General features: G+C 51.8%; 1 protein-coding gene across 4 annotated transcripts in view; it reads left to right on the top strand.

Moving 5' to 3' along the window:
• ZNF423 (zinc finger protein 423) overlaps positions 1-19,520 on the top strand; it is a 315,284-nt gene that overhangs the window by 166,969 nt on the left and 128,795 nt on the right. Inside the window, exon 1 of one of the 4 annotated variants that reach the window (XM_079117261.1) lies at positions 7,495-7,680. The exons of the other annotated variants lie outside the window; for them this stretch is intronic. The gene's annotated coding sequence lies outside the window, so the exon portion shown is untranslated. Of the gene's footprint in view, positions 1-7,494; positions 7,681-19,520 lie in introns of those variants that run through there. 4 annotated transcript variants of the gene reach the window in all.

Below are 19,520 nucleotides of genomic sequence, written 5' to 3' on the forward strand. Positions count from 1 at the left end.
AGGAGCAGCACCAGGCCTTCCGGAGAGGAGTGGGAGGCACTTGCTTTTGGTGTTGGTCCCTTGGACAGGGCAAGAGACACCCAGGCTGGGCAGTGGGTGACACCCACTTACACTGGACTGGTCTTTCTCCCAGAAGAACTTACCAGGGGCTGTGTGCCCGTGTGTTCTTGTAGAGGGGCGTGTTTATTTGTGGGTGCTGGTTGGTAAGTCTGGGGGTTTCTGGGTTTGGTTGGGATGTCCCAACCTGGTGTGTGGGGAAGACACAGACACCCTGCCCCTCCTGTGGGTGTACTCATGGAGGTAACCACTTGGGGTCTTACCAGAAAGAAAACGCAAGCCCCCACCCCAATCACATTGCTGATCTGTTGGTCTCTCTTTCTTTCTCTATTTTTCAAAAAATATTTTTAGTTGTAGATGGACACAATACCTTTATTTGATTAATTTATTTTTATGTGGTGCTGAGACTCAAACCCAGTGCCTCATGCATGCAAGGCGAGTGCTCTACCACTGAGCTACAGCCCCAGCCCCTGAGTCTGTCTCTTTAAGAGCAGGGAATCTTAGCTTATTATCTTATTAAATCTATCCGTTTGTTCTGCTCTGGTCTGAATAAATAGGAGCCCCCCTCCCCTCCTGGTGTCTCTTTTGTTTTAATGCCATTTCTCCAGGGATTCCGGCTGAGACAGGGTAGCTGGGTTGTTCTTCTGCTCCCACCCTGCATGGAGCCTTGCTCTTCCCCGGGCTCCAAGAGATTTTGTTCAAATAAAAGAATGACAAATGCAGGCCACACTGAAAACTGACTAATTGCCTTCTGCCATCATGCATGAGGGTACAGGACCTTGGCCATGCTGGATGGGCTCCACTGGGGGTGGCCACTCTGGACCAGGCAGTCAGGAGAGGAGTCAAGTTTATTAACAGCTCAGCCTCACCGCACCGCTCCTAGGCCTCTGCCTGCAGCGGCCCTTGGAGGGGCTCTGGTTGCTTCCTTGTGGTTCATTCATTCATTCATTTATTCATTCACTCGTTCACTCCATGCATTTTCTCATTCTTTCATTCAGATAGTCACTTATACCAGAGTAAATACCTTCTGTAGACCAAGCCTGGACTTCACTGTGCTATCCATCCCTCTCCCCATCTGTCCATCCCTCCATCTGTGCCCTAGTTCCTGGGTGTTTCCTGTAGGCCAGGATCCTTCATCCATTCCTCAAGCAGAGAGCTATTGCCAGACACCTGGGGGGGCTCCCAGGGGTCCAGGAATTCGGAATTTACCAAGTCGTCTTCAGGCAGTTCTAAGCCAAGGGTACCTGTGAGGAATCCTTAATAACTTTCTTGGAAGAGGACGAGAAAGTCCAGGTGAAGTGCCATTCAGCTGTGGCGCTGAATGGAGGCACCAGGGGCCTGCGGCTCGTTCACAGCCCCGCGCTCCTTGCTGACCAAAGTGACTGAATGCAGGTTCACGCTCTCACCAGCAGGTCCTGAGGGTCCCCCAGGCCAGCACCGTGATGAGCTGGTAACCCCCTAAGGATGGCGGAGCAGCCTGGGGCCCAGCACTTCCCTCAGGGAGCTGGGCTGGCGGCCTCCCAAGTCCACCTGTGAGGAGAGGGCCAGGACTGCCAGGGTAGGCCTGTGAACCCCCAGCGTCACATGCAGGATCCTGGTCACTTTCCGTCAGTGGTGGCCTTCCTCAGTTTACCCACCTGCCTTTCGTCATTCCACCCAGCCCCTCTTGTGTGTGTGTGTGTGTGTGTGCGCGTGCATGCATGGGGATCCCATAAGTCCAGTGATACGGAAATAACACATCTGTTATGCCGTGATGGGCCAGGGCACTGACTTCTCCTGGCTCCACCAGATTCTGTCATGGGGCGGGTCCTCCCCCCAGACCTTCAGGACCTCAGTTGCCTCATACATACAATGGATAGTGAGCCAGGTAGTCCCAAGGGTCTCTTTCAGCCCGCTTTGACTCAGTTTCCTCATCTGTAAAACGGGCCCTAGCAAAGGGATTATGTGTAGTTTTCACTGCATTGAAACAAGTGAGACATTTAAGACGGATAATATACATATTTAAACATATAACACAAACTTTAAAAAAGCCTGACGCTCAGTCAGTGAGTGCGGTTAGGATGGTGGCGATGTTCAGGCTCATTTGTGCGTGTAGGCCTACTGTGGGCAGAGATGAGGTCCTCAGGAAGCAGAGGGAGGAAGGCAGGGGTGGGATCGGCTCCTAGCAGGGGACAGCAATGCTGGGAGGGCGTCAGGGCCGCCGCCACAGCCTCAATACTGGGACTTCAGTTGCCGCAGCCACATTTGGAGATTGAGTGAGGGGAGAGCCCTGGGGCTCCTCTTTCTCACATGCTCCCAGGCCAGGCTGCTGCCCCCCAGGTCCTTCCTCTGGCCTGGCAAGTTGCTGCCCTCTCCTCCCCACTGTGAGCAGGGCTGGGTGCCTTCAATCTTGGAGGCTTGACGGCTCAGCAGCAAAGCCCACGATGGTAATTTTTCTGGAGGCTGAAACATGAAATCCAGGAAAAATGGAAATTTTCTCTGCTGAGTTGTAGATTTGACTGAGTACAAGGGGTGATGGGGACCACAGAGTGCCTGCGTGCTGGCACCAGCACATCCTTGAGAGCCCCAGGACTTCCCTCCCTCCTTCCCCTCCTCATGCTTCTCCCTGTGGGGCCCAGACCACCTCTTCTCTCCTGCTGGCCTCTGTCCAGGCGTGGTGTTGGGGATGTGGTGGGTACTAAAGGCATGCCCCCAGCCCTGTGACCCAGCATCGAGGGGAACGAACCAAGAGCTGGGCCAGAGCAGGGCTGCCTGTGGGCTTTGGGGGCCACTTTTAGGGATGCAGAGCCTGTTGAGAGGCAGCTTGTGCATTTTAAAAATAATAATGCTCTTAGGTCAGTGGGCATCACAGAGATGCCACGCTGTGATTTGATCAGTGTCATTATTCAGGACTATGCTTGGGGAGGTGGCATTGTTCGGTGATTCAGGGGACCAAACTGAGTGACAGTACTGGGTGCAAATCCTGGTGTGGGCAGAGAGTGGCTGTGGGGCCCCAAGGGAGCGGTTCCGGTGCTCGCCCCCCTGCACGGCACCACCTTGGGTCAGTGCTGCACACAGGCCACTGCACTCTGAGCCTAAGGCAAGCGCTTGGGTGCAAATGGCATGGTGGGGGTGCTTCGAAGCATCAGGAGCAAGGGGCAGGGAAGTGGGAGGGCGATTTGGGGTGCAGTGTTGTAGGCCACTGGGCATGGTTTTACTGGACCTCGCTGCCTGTGGGTCTCTGCAGGAGCCCACTGGCTCCCAACCGCCTTTTAGCAGATTCCCTAGGGGGAGTTAACTCCTTCTGGTCTGGGCCAAGCTTGAGAGACCGGGGAACCTGCAGGTAAGCCCTCGAATTGGGGCATCGAGCCCTGATGTTGACTCACTGCATTTGAGGGGACCCGGAGCTGTGATGTGCGCACCTTGGTCTCTCCATCCCTCAGGGCCTCCTCAGTAAAATGGGCCCACTCCTGTGAGTGTCTCGGGGCTGCTGAGGGCTCCAGGCTCCACGGTGCTGAGGGAGTGTTTTGGGGATAGGGTTTCTCACTCCTTCCAGCTGGTGGAGGGTGAGCTCTGAATTGGCCTCCGATGCCATTTGATTTGGAGCTGCTCTGTGATTCGAGGTCAGAGAGTGTGCACATTGTGTCCATGGAAGTCGGACCCCCCGGCCGAGAAGCATGTTCTCTGGGTCGGTGTCTGGGCTCAAAACATGAGCACAATCCAGGCTTCCCCGCCGGCGTCCCAGCTGGCTGTCCTGTCTGGGCTCTGTGGAAGTTGGCTCCTCGGGAGAATGCTCAGCCTCCCTCCCTCCTGGAGACCTAGTGTCTTGCATCCCACCATGGTGAAGAGCACGGGGCACCTGCATGCAAAGCCCAGTGCTGCCATCTCTGACTTGCAAGACCCTGGGCCTGCTAACACACCTTTGTAAGCCTCAGTTTTGTCATCTGTAAAACGGGACTGGTAATAATAATTGTCAGGTTAGCATGAATATAAAATAGAACATGGAGACCTATAGTAGATGCTCTTTATTATGCGTAGGTGCACTTATCTTTTATATATATGTATATATATGAAAATCTATGGTATATTTATTATTAATCATTCTTCAAAGCCCTCTCTAAGCAGAGTTTTAGGTTAGCAGCACCATGTACTTTTCTCCAACATCTGGTTTTGCAAAACTTACAGTGTGATTTCTTTCCTTTTTTTGTTTTGTGGTACTGGGATTGAATCCAGGCCTGGTGCGTGCTAGGCAAGTGCTCTACCCCGGGCCACATCTTCTGCCCTGCACTGGAACCAGCTGTCTGGTCATGTGCTTGCTTGCTCTTTGAGCCCTCCCTCTGTCCACATCTCTAGCAAGGAAGTCACACAGACCAGCTGGATTTTGTGGAAGAGGCGAGAGGACCAACGCTGTGTAGCTGCTGAGGCCCAGTCCAGTGCTGCCCCGGCCGGGCACGAGACGCTGGGCCATCCACTGGGCTGTGCTGCGCTCTGCCGGGGCCAGCCACACCTGGAGGGCCCCGAGGGAGGCAGCTCTGCTGTTGATGAGACTCATTCTCCCTGGGCCTCCCTTGGGAGCATGGGAGCACCAATCTGCAGAGACCTCCTGACCTGGCACAGACCCCGCCTAGATGCCCTGCCCGTGACCTCCCCCAGCACCTGCCGTGAGCTAAGAGAGCTGTTTGTGGTCTCTGGGGCCAGACCTGAGGGTGGAGGACTGCCAAGGTGGGACTGGGTATGGCGGCAGGTTCCTAGGACAGGCGTCCCCCCCGCTACCCTGCAGCTCCCAGGCCTATAACTGGCACTCTTTTGCATGTCTGCTCCCTGGAGGAGCTGGGACGAGGCTCACCATGACATCCTGACATCACTTCCTCTCCTTCCCCAGGACCCTGGGGACCAGGCTCCCTGGGGTGTAGGCATAGGACTGTCACGGAAGGGTGGGGGCCGGGGGCAGCCTGGACTGTTTGTCCTGCAGAGCTGTAGAAACCCCCTCAGGCATTGTCGTGGGGGTTGGGCCGGGAGCCTGATAACCTGAACCTCATCTGGTCAGTTATGCGGGTCCTGAGACCAGCAGGGTTTGCACTGTAGATGGGGTGCAGGGCTTGAAACAGGAAAGCCTTTGATTCAGGGCAGTGGAGTGAGGAAATGGGGAGGTGCAGCGCTGTGAGAGCTGGAGACTGAATCAGCGAGCAGAAGCCCCTGGCTTCCCTCGTACGCCCTCTTGCACTTGGGGAAAAGGCCGTGCTGGTTTGGGGAAATGGAATTTCAGAGTGTGGGTTCAGCCCCAGAGTGACCTTGAGGTGAATGTCCACCTGCTGTCCTGACCTTTCTAGCTCCACACTCCCTCCCATGGGAGCAGATCCTCCATCATCTTTCTGGGGTCCAAGGTGTATATCTGGGGTTACCATGACTCCTTCACCCAGGCAGGGAGCACGGTGATTCTCTCCCAAACTGGCTGGGGTGGACTCGTGAGGGATGGTGTCCCCTTCCCTCAGTGCCCCAGAGGGCTCTTCAGGGAGTGTGGATGCTCCTGCCAATCACAATGACTTGAGCACTTGTCCCCGGGAATGGGACTCCATGCACATTGTGTAGGGTCATCCCCTCCGTGGGCACTGCTTGCGCAGTTCAGATCTCTGGGTCTTTGGAGAATCTTTCACAGGTTTCCTTGAAATGGGTTCTGCTTACAGACCCAGAAGAAATCACTGGGCCAGCATGAGAGGTCTAGAAGTCGGATCCCGCTGGTGTCTCCTCATGAGCTACTTAATTGCTCAGGCTCCATTGATGGCTCCCTGGTCCTACAGGATGGAGTTTTGGGCTCCTTACTTGGCATCCATGGTCTCCCTGATGGGCTCACGTTGCACCCCATGGTTGCTTGCTCGTGGCTTCAGGAGCTTCTGCTCTTCCAACTTCGCTCCCACCTATCCTTCTCTGTAGGCCTCCGTGGGGAGTTTTGTGAAATTTGAATATGGCGGGTGCCATGATTCACCTAGCATTTCTAAGTTCCTTCTCTTTTCATTCTCAAATGAATTCATTTACTTCATTTTGCAAATAGAAAGCCCATATCACTTGGTGTATGTTGACAGTAAATGAAAAACAAAACCAAAGAAACCCCCACGCTGCAGCCAGAAGCGTTCTGGAAATGTTGAGTTTGGGCTCTTCTCTCCTCTGCGTTGAAAGGGTAGAGAGGAGTGACACCAGAGCCTTTGCTGTTGACCTGACCGAAGGGTTGCACGGGGAATTGAGGGCCACTGACCTTCTCAGCATCAGTGTTATTAAGACCATTTGGCTGTCCCTGAAATTGTCATGTGTTCGAACCATGGTAGGTGCTTCCATGGGTCCGTGGGGATCTTTGTCTTGTCTTCAAAGCCCAGTTTGGTCGCTTCCTGCCTTCCAAGTTGGTACCTTGTCTGTGCTCACCTGTTCCTATTCAGGATTGAGTTTGTTGGCATCCGTTGGCCTTCACCTAGGGGAAGCTCCTTACAAGCTCCTAGGTTAGCATGAGCCCACCTAGGCCCGCACCCTGCAGGGGACCAAGTGGAAGGGCATTCTTGGTAAGCACCACAGCCTGAACCAAGCTGATACTGGACCCCGTGAGGCTTGTTCAGCCACCTCTCTGATGACAGTAGGCCGTTTCAATGACTTTCTGGAGTTGTTCCAGCTAACAGCCATGGAACTCGGGACTCTTGCTGAGTCTCAGTTGTCTGATCTGTGAACCACAGGGATATAGTGCTGGTGGTCACTGTGTAGGATAGAGGCGAGGACTTGGTGAGGGAAAGAGCTTGGTGTTGTTCCTGGCCACAGAGAGGGCTCAGTGTGACTGTCCCAGACCCAATCAGAAGATACAGGGGCACCCCAAGCATTCACATATAAACAGACAGTGTCCTGAGGTCAGGGAGGGGTACCCTTGGTGGCAGAGGAAGCCAGAGAAAGCTTCCTGGAGGCAGTGCCTTAAAGGACGGATGTTTTAGTCAAGCAGAGCAGGGTTGGCGTGCCGAGTTGGTGGAACAGGCCTCCAGAGGTGTTGCCCACTTCCCTCCCTCCCTGCACCTCCAAAGCCTCAGAATGGGATGCAGCTCTGGACACCACATGCCCTTGTCCCTGGAGCTGGCAGAGGGCATGCCTGAACACTCAGAGCTTGCAAGGAATTCCACGCTGCAGCTCCAACTTCTGCAGCTAAGACGGACGCACGGGAGGAACGCTATCCAAACACACCTAATCCCAACCAGAGGATTATTTTCTCACAGAAAAGCTTCACCTATACTTAATAGTTTTAAATTGTTCCGGGTACCAATTAGACTTTTAATTTTGCTGTTCCCTCCGGCGGCTGGAGGATGTGTGTGGTTTGCGTTTAATCAGAGTTGAGGTTTTTTTTTTTTTTTTTTTGGTGGTTCCGGGGGAGGGAAGGAGAGGAGGCGACCGTTTCAGGGTTCCTTCTGGTCCTTCCAGAGCCCATGTAGGGGGAGAGGCACTGGGCGGCTCCAATTTGGGGTTCACTGTGGGACCGTGGGGGACTTCTGCTGAACGCCGAGTCCAAGTCCCTTCGCGGGTGCCTGAGCCAGGTTGGAGCTCCCCCCGCCGCAGCCCTGCCTGGAGAACCCAACGCCGCGTTAAATATACGGATTATCCAAAAATTTCTGCAGCAATAGGGTGAGTTATTATTGATTCACAGAGCACGACAAAACATCACTGCATGAATTAGCAAACAGCTGTTTCTAATTTGAGTTTAGAACGGTACACAGAGGAACTTGTTTCTCTGTTCACTCCTTTCATTTATAATGAATTTTAATCACCGCTACAGGTGAGAAAAATGTAGAAACAAGCTTGTATCTTGTGGAAGAAACAAAGGAGAGACAGATGCTAACAGATTTCCAGCCTGTGATAAAAGGGATGTTTTGGTACACTTTACATGTAATTAGAGCGCAGCTGCTTCCAGTCCCAGGTCCACAAATGCGGCCGCACGTGGGCTCTGCCGCTCTCCAAAGGGAGGGAAGAAAAACAGTGATTCAACCCCGAAAGCATTTTGCTTTCTCTCGAGTCGAGCAGAGCGCCCTTCAAGACAGCCCATGGTGGTGGTGTGACTTCACCAGGCTCAACGAGATGACTTCACAAGGCTCGCTCCCGTGCAGAGGCGAGCAGGGCCAGGGGAGCGTGGGGGAGACCCACGCCAGGAGGCAGACTCGGCTCTGAGCCCCTCCGCCTTCAGGGAGTCCTCCCAGGGCAGAGGGGGCCTGGCGGGCTGGCAGGAGTGGATTGCGGTGCCCCTCTTTAGTGAGTTTGGTCACAGCCAGTCTCCAGCGAGTTGGCGAGTGCTGGCTCCCCTCCGCCCCTTTCCTAGTCTGTTTAATTTCTGCAATAAAACTCGAGCTGGATTGCATTTGCAATATCAGTGCTAAGTAAATTTGTCTAAGGGATGGAGCTGCCTGGCAGGCTGTGTGTTCTGCGAGGTCAGAAGCTTCAAGGGGAAGGTGATGCTTCCTCCTTGTCCTGCATGTCTGGCAGCCCTCAGGGACAGCAGTCCCTGTGGTGCTGGGCAGCAGGGTCCTGGGAGTCTGAGCCTCATCCCCCACCCCCTCATGAGCCTGGGGACCCAAGTCCAAGCCATAGCATGGCTGCTGGTGCTCTGCTTTCTCCATCTGTCACGGGAGTGTAGGGCTGGGTCTCCTGGAAGGCTCCCTTAGGGTCTGATGTCCTGGGAGTGTGACAGCAGGGGCCCTCTGGTCTTTTACCTAGGTCCAATTTCCTTCGTCTTGAGACTCATATGCTGCAGAGGTGACTGGCTGTCCTTAGCTTAGACCCTCTTGAATATCCATCGAGTCTCAGGGAGTTGGGATCTCGCCCCGTCTATGTCCATGCAAACCATCACCCGCCGCCTGCCCCTCTCCTCTCTGCCCGGCGACGACCTTGTGGTTAGCTGGGAGCCAGGAGCAATGCTGATTTTATGCATCATAGGACATTTATCATATACAACACTTTCTAACTATTCACGTATTTCATCTGTCAGATGTCTTGGTAGCTGAGACCATGATTATCCCAATTTTACATGGGAAACTGTGGCAGGTTTCTTCATCTGTAGAACAGAGGGAGGGTACTCCACTCACCCTATGTCACATAGGTGGTGTGCGATGAAACTGGAGGCCTAAGTCTAAATGCTGGCCTCTCAGTCTGTGAACGCAGGTGCCTTTAGGGGCCAGGGCACACGGAATGGGAAGAAAGTCCCCTGGGTCTCGGCATGCAGGTGAATGGATGTCCCTGGTCCAGAAGGGGAGCCAAGGATCAGCTCCACACATCTGTCACCATGCCAGATGCAGAGCCTGTGCCACCTTTGCCTTCTTCTTTAGAAAAAGCAAGAAGTGAGTGTGGATTTAAAAAAAAAAAAAGTTGGAATTTCTGATTTGAAAATGTTGACATTTTTACCAAATTCCTGATAACCTGATGGCCCCCAGATTACCCAGAGGGAAGCCAGCCATGGTGATTCGTGACCTGCAGCTCCAGGTCATCATTTCTCCCAGTCCAGCTGGCTCTGGGCCCTGAGCTGGGAGTCCTTTTGTAGCTTATCCATTTACCATCCTCTTTGTGACCCAACCTCTCTGTTCTGTTTCTTCACCAGTGGGGTGTTCACACAACTTACTGTGCAAAAGTAGCTACTTTTTGAGTGTGGATGAGAGAAAATTTACTTGGATAGAAGGCTGGGTTCTGTTCCAGGATACCTGGGTGTGTGGCACCCAGCTTGCTTGTAATAGTTGGATAAAAACCATAACAAATCTTCCACCACCATGCAGAGTTGCTGCAATTGTCCAGTGTGAAGTGCTGTGTAAAATTTTAGATGCCATTTGGATGCTGGGATTTATGATTGATGATGGTAGTGTAAGTTATTCTAGGACCTCCTTCATTTTCTTTAGCCAATCTTTATCCAGCGCTTAGCAGCATGTGCATACCAACCACCTTGTAAGTTGTTTACTTTTATTATCCCCATCCTATGGATGCAAAATAGGGGGTCTCAGACAGGGGCAGCAACTTGCTCACAGTCACATAGCAGATGGGGGACAGCCCAGTTCAATCCTGAGCAAGCCTGTGCAGGCCCTTACCATGGCTCTGCTGTCCCTCAGTGGTTGAGGTCTTCCTGCACCTGGCTTTGTCTCTTCAAGTTTATGCTGGTTTTGGCTCCCTAGAAGGTTTAGTAAGGGTCTCGATGGCAGCTCGGTACTGTCACATGGCATTTCAGCAGCTCCCAGAGCTGGCCGAAAAAGAGCATGCCTGACCATGGCTTTCAATCTGTTGTGGGGTCTAAGGGCTCTCAGGAGCCGTGTGCCAAGGTACCTTTGAGATGGAACAGAAGTTGGGATCAGGGCCAGCAGGGGAAGTTGGCCCTGTGGACAAGCATGCATTCACCCTCCCCCCAGTGCATGCCAGGCTCTGTCCCTGAAGCTTCCCGCCCTAAGGATATTGTCCCCCTCAAATGGAAAGAACGGTTCCCGCTTTTCCTTGCTGCAGCCTTACGTGGACAGTGATGAGATCCCTGGAGGTGGGGTGGGTGAACCCCAGCTGCTGTTGCCTTTGCTCACAGCATAATTCTAATTCAGGATTTCAGGTGGGACCATGTGAGCGTCTGGCAACCTCCCTGGGCTGCTCAGCCTGCCTCTGAGAAGGCAAGACCCTCCTGCTACTTCGCCCCTGTCCTTTTCCAGGTTGGGTGGGCTTTTGATGTGCTAGAAGCCAAGTCTTTTTCCTTATACTACACCCCCTTTAAGAAAATCAAATGTCTAGATACTGCCATTAAAGTGATTTTCTTTTTCTTTCTCAATATATTTCAAATGAGCCAAAAGTAAACTTTAGATAGTAAGGAAGTGGCAAAGAGGTTAGGCAGATACCAGTACAGGAACCTAGGAATACTGGCTACCTTCTGCAGACCTCAGAGGATGAGGCATATAAAGCAGGTTCATCAAATAAGTCCTGAATGAAAAAAAAAAAAAAAAAACCTAAATGAGGAGAGAGTGGAGAGCTGGAATATCTACTGCCCGATACGTCTAATGCTGTACCCTGGGCAGGCATCACTAATCGAGCACAGACTGTTGGAGTTACAAAGGCGCTTTGAAACTTATTTACCTGATTCTTTCTTTTAAGAGTTGGAGAAGTGAAAGCACAAAGAGGGGATCTACTTGCCTGTGGTTATAACAGGGCCAGAATCTGAACCTAGGCCAGTAGTGATCTCACCCACTGTGGCTCACAGCTCCACCCTCTGGGTTTGAGCTTTTGCCCTGTGAATCATCCTTTTTATTCATTGAAGGTAGCACATGTTTGTAGTTGATAGTTGTGTTAGCCTGTTTTCTGCATGCAGAACTGTGAGTGTATGTTAGAGGTCTTTCATCTTGTACTCTCTCTGTCCTTTTTGGGCTAACCTGGCAGTGTTTCTGCTCATATAAAAATTTCAGGAAACTTGTGGGTCTCCCGTGTATGTCATGGGTATTTGTTCCATTAGACAAGATGCTCCTCTGGAGATACTTTCTAGATAACTCCCTCTCTACCTTTGACTTCTACTGAAGTAGCTCTAGGGAAACACCTGAGTTACCTGGATGCCCTCAGGTTTGGTCTAGGAGACTTTTGAGTCACACCAGTCATGTCTTCAAAGAGTCTTTTGTGTGACTCATTCCTCTGACCTTTTGATTTTCCTGAACTATTAGCAAAACGGATACTCACGCCCTCAGCTTTTTTTCTAGAGTAGGCTTTCCTGAAAATAGTCTTTTTGCAACTTAAGAATTTGCAAAATAATTTATTTTAACAGTTCTTTTTTCCATCAGTCTTTTTTCCTTTTTACTCAAAGTAGTAAGAATAAACCAGGTTGCACTTTCAACATTTTGCTTGAAAATCTCCTAGCTAAATATTCAAGTTTATGATGTTAAGTTTTGCTTTCCATGTTGCCATGGGATGCGATGCCACTGAGCTCTCTGCCACTAAATAACTAGCGTCCCCTTCCTTCAGTTTCTGGCACCAGGTTTCTAATTTCCTGATCACTCTTTACCATAAGAGCCTTTAATGTTCACATGTCTCTTAACAGTCTGTTCTTGCTGATTTAGGTATTTTCTAAGGTTATTTAGGTTTTCCCAAATGTGCTCCTTACTTCCTTCTGGATCTTCACTGACAGTCATTAGCATCCATATTTCTGTTAATCTAGTCAAAACTATTCAGGCTTTTTTTTTTTTTTTTTTTTTTTTTTTAATCATATTCCTTAAAATTCTTCCAGCCTCTGGTCACTGCCTGATTCTACACTATCAGGTCTTTGTTCTGGTAGCACACTACTCCTGGTACCAAGTGCCATATTAGTTTTTTGTTGTTGTTGTTTGTTTGTTTTTCCATTGCTGATGTAACAGAAAATTACCTTCCATTTTCATAGGTCTGAAGTCTGACCCAGACATTGGACCAAAGTCAATGTGTGGGCAGGGCCATATTCCTTTCTGGAGGCTCCGTGGAGGAATTGGGTTTTTTCATCGTTCCAGTTTTTAGAGGCTGCCCATACTCCTTGGCTTATGCTCCCCTCTGTCTTCAAAACTAGCAATTGCTGGTTAGGTTCTTCTCACTTTGCATCACTTTGCCCACCCCCCCCTCCCTTCTGCCACCCTTCTCCACATTTAAGGACCCTTGTCACTACAGTGGGCCCACTCAGATAATCCAGGATCTTCTCTTTAAGGCCAAGTCATTATCAAGTGCAATTCTGTTTTACCATGTAACGTAGTATAGTCACAGGTTCTAGGAGTCAAGATGTGGGCATTTTGGGGAGATCATTTTTCCACCAGCCTCTAAGATGTTTCTGTACAGGCTATTTAAGCAGCTTGCTCTAGCCACCATCCAGCAAGCAAAGGGGCCAGCTGCATTGGTTGGTGCCTCTCATCAGGCCCAGCCTGGCCTGATCATCCACCACTGAGTCACCCCACTTTGGGATAAGCCTTTGCCTCAGTGGCAAATTGTAAACTTGGGACCTTCATCTGGCTAATCCCAGAGGGCCCAGCATTGTATTGGATGGTGGATCTCAAGAAAGAGGGATGCAGTGGGCCTTAAACTGGCACTCGAGTTTGGGAAGGCAGTGTGGCCCAGTGGTTAGCCAGTGCTGTCTCTGTGCTCAGAAGTTGCTTTCTTGGCCGAGGGTGGACCTCAGTGGTAGAGCATGCACTTAGCATGCCAGAGGCCCTGGGTTTAATCCACAGCACCCTCTGCCCCTAAGTTGCTTTTCTTTTTGCAGCTTTAGTGTACATTTATCAAAAAGGAGATGTCAGTAGTATGTGTGTCACAAGAATATTGTGAGAATTGGTTGAGAAAAGGCCTGGCTAAGACCTGGCCTGGAGGACATGTGCTGTAACCAGTAAGTATTGTAATTATTTATTTCAGTCCCGTCTCTGCCCCCAACCTACTGCGTTGCTTCTCTTTCCCCATCAGTGAAATAAGACAGTCATGTTCTGAGCATCCCTTTCTTGCCTGCCCTGCATTGATGTTAGCTTTCCATGCAGGGATGTAATTGAGTAGAGGAGTATTCTGGGGTGGGCACCTGCTGGTGTCTGTGGGTCCCTTGGGCCTAGTTTGAGCCTAGGTTCTGCCTCTGGGGCCTGAGTCCCTGGTGGACATAGAGCCAGTGAAAATGCCCTGCCCAGCCTGGAGCTCTAGCTGGTCTCCTGTATCTTCAGCCGCAGTCTTCAGGCCGCACTGTGCTTTGGGCTTTCCTGGGAGGTGGCCTGGGCTCTGGGGGAGCTCGCATCACTGCTGCTGGGGCCGCTTCAGGAAGGTCCTCAGAGTTTGCCTCGTTCATGTCCCAGAGGCAGTGGCTCAGAGGAGGAAGGCACCTTTCCTATGGCCCTGGCAACACAGCCGTACTGAGGACCAGGGCTCCCAACTCCAGGCCCACGTATCCTGTTAGGTAGGTTGGTTTCCCAGGAGGAGGGCAGGAAGACGCCCCCCTGAGCTGCAACTGCAGGAGGGACACCTGTTGGGGTTCTGACTGCCTCCACAGGAAGCACAGTCTGTGTGTGCCCTGAAGGGGGCTCCAGTCCTGTTGCTGTTGTCACCAGACTCTGGTGAGCACAGATCTGCTCTCCAGGGACTCTCCAGGCTGCTTGGCCACCAGCTGGGTTTGGAGCTGACCTCTCCAGCTGGGGACCCCCTACCTAACCCCAGCACAACTCCACAGTATCTGTCAAGTTTTGCTATCTCTGGATTTGGGAGACTGTCCCTAAAGCCCCATTTCTCAGAGAGGATTACAGCTCCTTTCTTGGAGGAGGAATCTGATAGTTAAAGGCTCTAGTATTGGCAGTCAGAAAATTCAGTCTCCAGTTTTCTCAGAGCCCTGAGGCTAATCCATTCCCACATGCCTCCGCCCATGGCAGACATCACCAGCTGATTTCAGCACTCATTTCTTCCCAGCTCAGAGATGGTCTCAGAGCTCCTCTTAACGCTATACCAATGTCTGTCAGTTTACTTTACCTGTAATTCTCTTCCCTCTCTGGAACTTGGCTTCTCTGTATCAGGTGGGTCTGTATCATCTGTATCATTGGAGTTGATGTTTCCCAAGTCTAGGGTCCCATTTCTCTGATTTGGGGAAAGTCCATAGTGATTCCTGTTTCTGGAGCTCAGGATGAGGGATAGAGGGGAGGCCCTCCCTGGGGCATTATAGAACTTTGTTCTGTGGGAATTTTATTGGTGATTTTCTTTCTCCAAAGAAACAAAAGGTGATTGGCAAAAAAGTCTTTTGGAGCTTTGTGAAGAATTGCCAGGTCTTTCTGTGACTGCCCTGAAGACAATCTGGATGGTTAGAGTATTGCACAAGATGACCTTTTTATACATCTGGAAGGGACTTTGGAGAGCATGAATTCCAGCTTCCCATATGACAGCAGGCAGCTGGGGCCCGGGTCTGCAGATGGACTCTGTGCAATGCCCCTAGCACAGACCATCCTTTGGGGCAGAGCCAAGGCAGGATATACTTGAGTGACCCCCTCGCATAGCATCTGGTACATTTCTGGACACAGGAGTCACTCGAAGACTTGGATAGAAGCTTCCCTCCTGGGATCAGCTCAGCTGCTGTCCTTTCTGGGAGCTGATGGTCATTTAAACATTTAAAATTAATTAATTAATTTTGTGGTACTGGAGATTGAACCAAGGAACATTCTATCACTAAGCTACATCTCTGGCCCATTTTATTTTATTTTGAAACAGGGTCTCATTAAGTTGCCTGTGCTGGTCTTTGAACTTGTGCTTCTCCTGCCTCAGCCTCCTGAGTAGCTGGGATCACAGGGGTGCAGCTCCAGGTCTGACTGATGGTCATTTTTATTCACACGGATGGACTGCCCAACTCAGGAATGTCCTAGACCTGGAACGTCCTGGCTTTAGCTGTTTTTACCTTCCACTCAAGGCAGGGAGCCCTCCTGGTGTTCCTTTTAGGATTGCTTCTTCCTCTTGCATAGCTTTGATGACAGGCTCACTCCTTGCTGGTCTGTGCCCTTCCTTGCAGGAAGGGCCCCTTTGGGCTCACTCCCATGGGTCTGTGGCTAGCCACTGCCCCCTCCTTGGTCTGAGGCCCCCTCCTGCAGCCCCCCCTTGATTCTCTGGCCCAAGGAGCTCTGAGCTGTCTACCTTCCTGGGTGGCTGCTCCTGCTGCTGTGCAGACCAGGTGCATCTGAGGCTGCCGTGGCCGCTGCACCTGCTGCCTTCGCCTTCACGCCTGCCTCTGAGGCACAGTGGTCACCAAGCAGGATCACATGAGTCTGGGACCCACCCTCCCCTTTCTGCTGCTGATGTATTCTGAGGCCCAGCTAATGCTCTTTTTTGTATTTAATTGAATTTTTATCAAAAATCCGCCCCTCTTTTATGCTTGTTTTGGTTCTTTTCCTGCAGCAGACAGCAAAAGCTTCCTTGAACCCATTTCCTACCAGGCCTTTTGGCAGGATTAGTCATTTTTAAATGTCTTTAATCTCCATTTTGAAAGCAATTTTTCGACGTTGCTCGTTATATTTCTTTGATCGTACTCATTCTGGAAGGGAGGGCAAGCTGAGGTTCTGGCATTTGGAACTGTCTCTCCTACTTGATTTTCTTGTGTTGCAGCCCCCTCTCCTCAAAAGAGGGAGCCACCTTAGTGTTGTGGGTGAAAACACCAACCATAAGGACCAAGTGGGTCTACTTCCTGGTTCTGTTGCTAGCTGTGTGGCATTGGATAAATTACTTAGCCTCTCTGTGCTCTGGTTTTCCTCTTCTGTCAGTGAAAATGGTGATAATGGTACCTACCTGTTAAGAAGGTTGAGTTAATGCATGTAGACTCTTAGAATTGCCTGGTACATAGTAAATCTACTTTAGGTATTTACTTGAACGTGAGCAGGTAGCTGCCAAGTGGGACCTTCCTTGAAGGTACTTCTTCCTGAGTTCTGGAACGTTCATGTTGCAGGGAATCTTGGGGGGCCGTCACCTCGCATCCACAGTCCTCGCTCCCCTTTCTGCATGGCTGGAGGGTGAGTGCTGCCTCAGTTGCACATGTGTAGTGTGATGGGGCCGCTGTGGCTTTGAGAAACCGGAACCCTCTTCCCTGCCCACACCCCTGCAGATAAGTCGGGACTTTGGCTCCTGCTCCTCTGCCTGGCTGTCTTCTGGAGCACTTAGCTTCGCGTCCCCAAAACAAAATGCACTTGGAAGGGGTGGGACGGCAGCAGCCAGGGTGGAATGTTATTTGAATAAAAGGCTTTAAACAGGGCAATCTGCGTTTGGGACTTTATATGTCAACATGCCCATTTCCTCTGATTGGGCCTTTTCAACTTAAGGAGCCTTATTTTCATTTCAATTCAGATGATTATAATCTCAGCAGTTGCTCACTTTGTTGCTTCCAGAATAATATGCTTTGCTTTAGTTTTGAAACTTGTTTGCAGAAAAATAAAGCCAACCAGCCAGCCCCGTGGTGGCTCTTGGGTACTCTGGTGCCCGGCAGGTTAAGATTCGCCTTGTCAAGCCCAGTGCTTTAGTGACGGGTGTCAGGCTTTGGATTAAGTCTGGTACTTCTGGGAGATGCAGTCTGGCCAAACTGCTGAAGCATCTGGCTGTGTCTGGGGCCAAGTTATCCACCTCCCTCAGCCTCAGCTTCCCTGTCGCAGAAATGGGATGTTCAATCACATATGATTGTTCGAGTATTAAAAGAAATGTATTGCCTTATATAATAGACATAGTAAGCACAGTACAGGCGCATGGGGCATGCTCGATAAATGTAGCTGCTAAAATTAGCACTAGTGGTACTAATTAGTGCTAATTATTATTATTGGCAAAATAGTGCTTTTGTTTAACAGCTTTATTGAAGTGTAATTTGCACGCATAAAATTCACTTCTTCCAAGCACACCACGCAGTGGCTCTTCAGCGAGGCTGCAGAGCTGTGCGGCCCTCACGGCAGCCTCGGTCGAGAGCATTTCCGTTTTTTCACAAAGACCCCTCTCGCCTGTTTCTCCAGCCTCGGGCAGTTGTGAGTCCGCTTTCTGTCTGTGTGGAGGTGCCTTTTCAGGACTCCCACGTCCTTAGAATAATATTGGTTTTCATGCTGACTTTTCTCACCCACTCCTCAGTGATGCGTTCCTTTTTCCGAACGTGTAAACTGAGTCTGACGGGGTAAGAGGCGTGCCGGGGGTGTGGATGAGTTACCGGAGGAGCCGGAGGGCTTTGGGTACCCTGAGCACCAGGGGCTTGGGGCAGATGAAGCCCGGCAGAGACCCCTGTCCGGGCTTGTCCTGGGGCAAGGCGCCTTTCTGTCCTCACTTGTTGTTGAGGGGCTCCACTGAGCTCTGGTGCCTCTCTGGCCTTGGAATGCCAACCATGGACTGTCCTAGCCTTGCACGTGAGGGAGGACTCAGGGAGGAGAGGAAGACCTTGACCACCTGGAGCCTTCGACACGGGCTGCCTCGCTCTCTTACCTGCGCAGGTGTGGCCTTACTTGATCGTTACCTGGGGAAGCTGGTCCAGACCCGCACTGTGGTCAGGGGCTTGATAGTCCTCGTATTAATCTTGTTGCTGTCCCTCATCATTCCTGGGACTGGGTTATGAGTGCCTCGCTTTCCTCAGCTCTTCAGTGGGAGTGGCCCCGATTCCTGCCCTTGGGGTCTGTGAGAGTGTTCGGCAGGGGCTGGGCCCCCAGGAAGGGTGCAGCAGCAGCTCGAGTGAGCCAAGATGTCCAGAGAGTGAAACGCCAGTTGGGTCTGGCCGGCGGGTGGGGCAGCAGGTCCTTCAGCCATCCTAGCTTCAGCCACCTCCTCCCTTGGGTCCCTTTTGTCTGCACCCTGTGGGGCCCAGCTGGCGAGAGCCAGGGATTAGCAGGCAGGGGCTGGGGCACCTCCCGCCACATCTCATCTAGGAAGCTGGCAGCGCTGCGTCCTTCCCGTCCGAAGGGCCTGTAACATGAGGCCCCCAGGGGGGACGGTACCCTCGCTCAGCTCCGGGAGGGCGTTCCTAGAGGTGCTGGGCTGCAGAGGTGAGGAGGCTGCCGGGAGACTTGGAGCCGGGAGCTCTGGAGAGGAGCATCCTTCCAGGTGGAGCGTTGCCCGCGGTGCCAGCTGGGGTCAGGCGATCTTTGCACGGGTAGAGGGACTGGGTAGGTAGTGGGGTGGTGGGTGTGGCCTAGAGCCACGTGCAGCACCAGCCTGAGGGACCCCCCAGGATTCTCCAGCCAGGCCTTGCTGTCTCTTAAAGTCTTGGGGTTGCCCTGGGACAGCAGGGACCACTGCAGAGAGCCTTGTATGGGGACCCTGTGAGTGTGATAGTGCATGTGAGTACGTGCGTCTAAGGCGAGTGTGTGTATGAGTGTGTGCATGTGTGTTTAAGTTTGTGTGAGTGGTGGTATGAGTGTGTGGGAGTCACAATGTGAGTGGTGAGCACGTGTGACTGTATATTGTGATTGTATGTGTGCGTTGGTGTGTGTGTGTGCAGGGGTGAGGCTTAAGTTTGTGAGCAATGATGTGTGTAAGAGTGATGGTGTGTGTGGCTGTGTATACGTTCAAGTGCAGAGGTGTAGGAGTGGTGTGTAAGGGGTGTGGGTGATTGTGAGTGTGTGTGTGTGTGTGTGTGTGTGTATGCACACGTGTGCGCATGTGCTCGCCTGTGCTGGGCCTGGCCTGGTGGCCCCTTCCCTTCCTGCAGGTCTGGCTTGCCTCTGGGCTGAGACGTCTGAGCTACTTCACTGAGACTTTTTTGAGGACTAAGCTCGGCTGGCTGGCTGGGGCTAGAGAGGCGGGGGCAGTGATTTCTTTCCTCGGGGTTACAAGAGCAAGGTCAGCGCAGCCGAATCTGCGCTTTTGTTTGTCTCTCCCCTGCCCGCAGCAGCCTGCGGTCTGTTTCATTCATTATTAAGTTTTAAATCCACCCGATGAGAAACTTGAGCCTCGGAACTCGCTCCCTGCCCGGGCTGCTCCGCCGGCCCCCGCCGTGCCTTGGGAACTTCACTGGCTGTTTGCTGCATCTGTGTGCCTTTGTTTTCCCAGGAACGGCCAGC

The sequence above is a fragment of the Sciurus vulgaris genome, assembly GCF_902686455.1.
Source record: "Sciurus vulgaris genome assembly, chromosome: 17".
Lineage (NCBI taxonomy): Eukaryota > Metazoa > Chordata > Mammalia > Rodentia > Sciuridae > Sciurus > Sciurus vulgaris.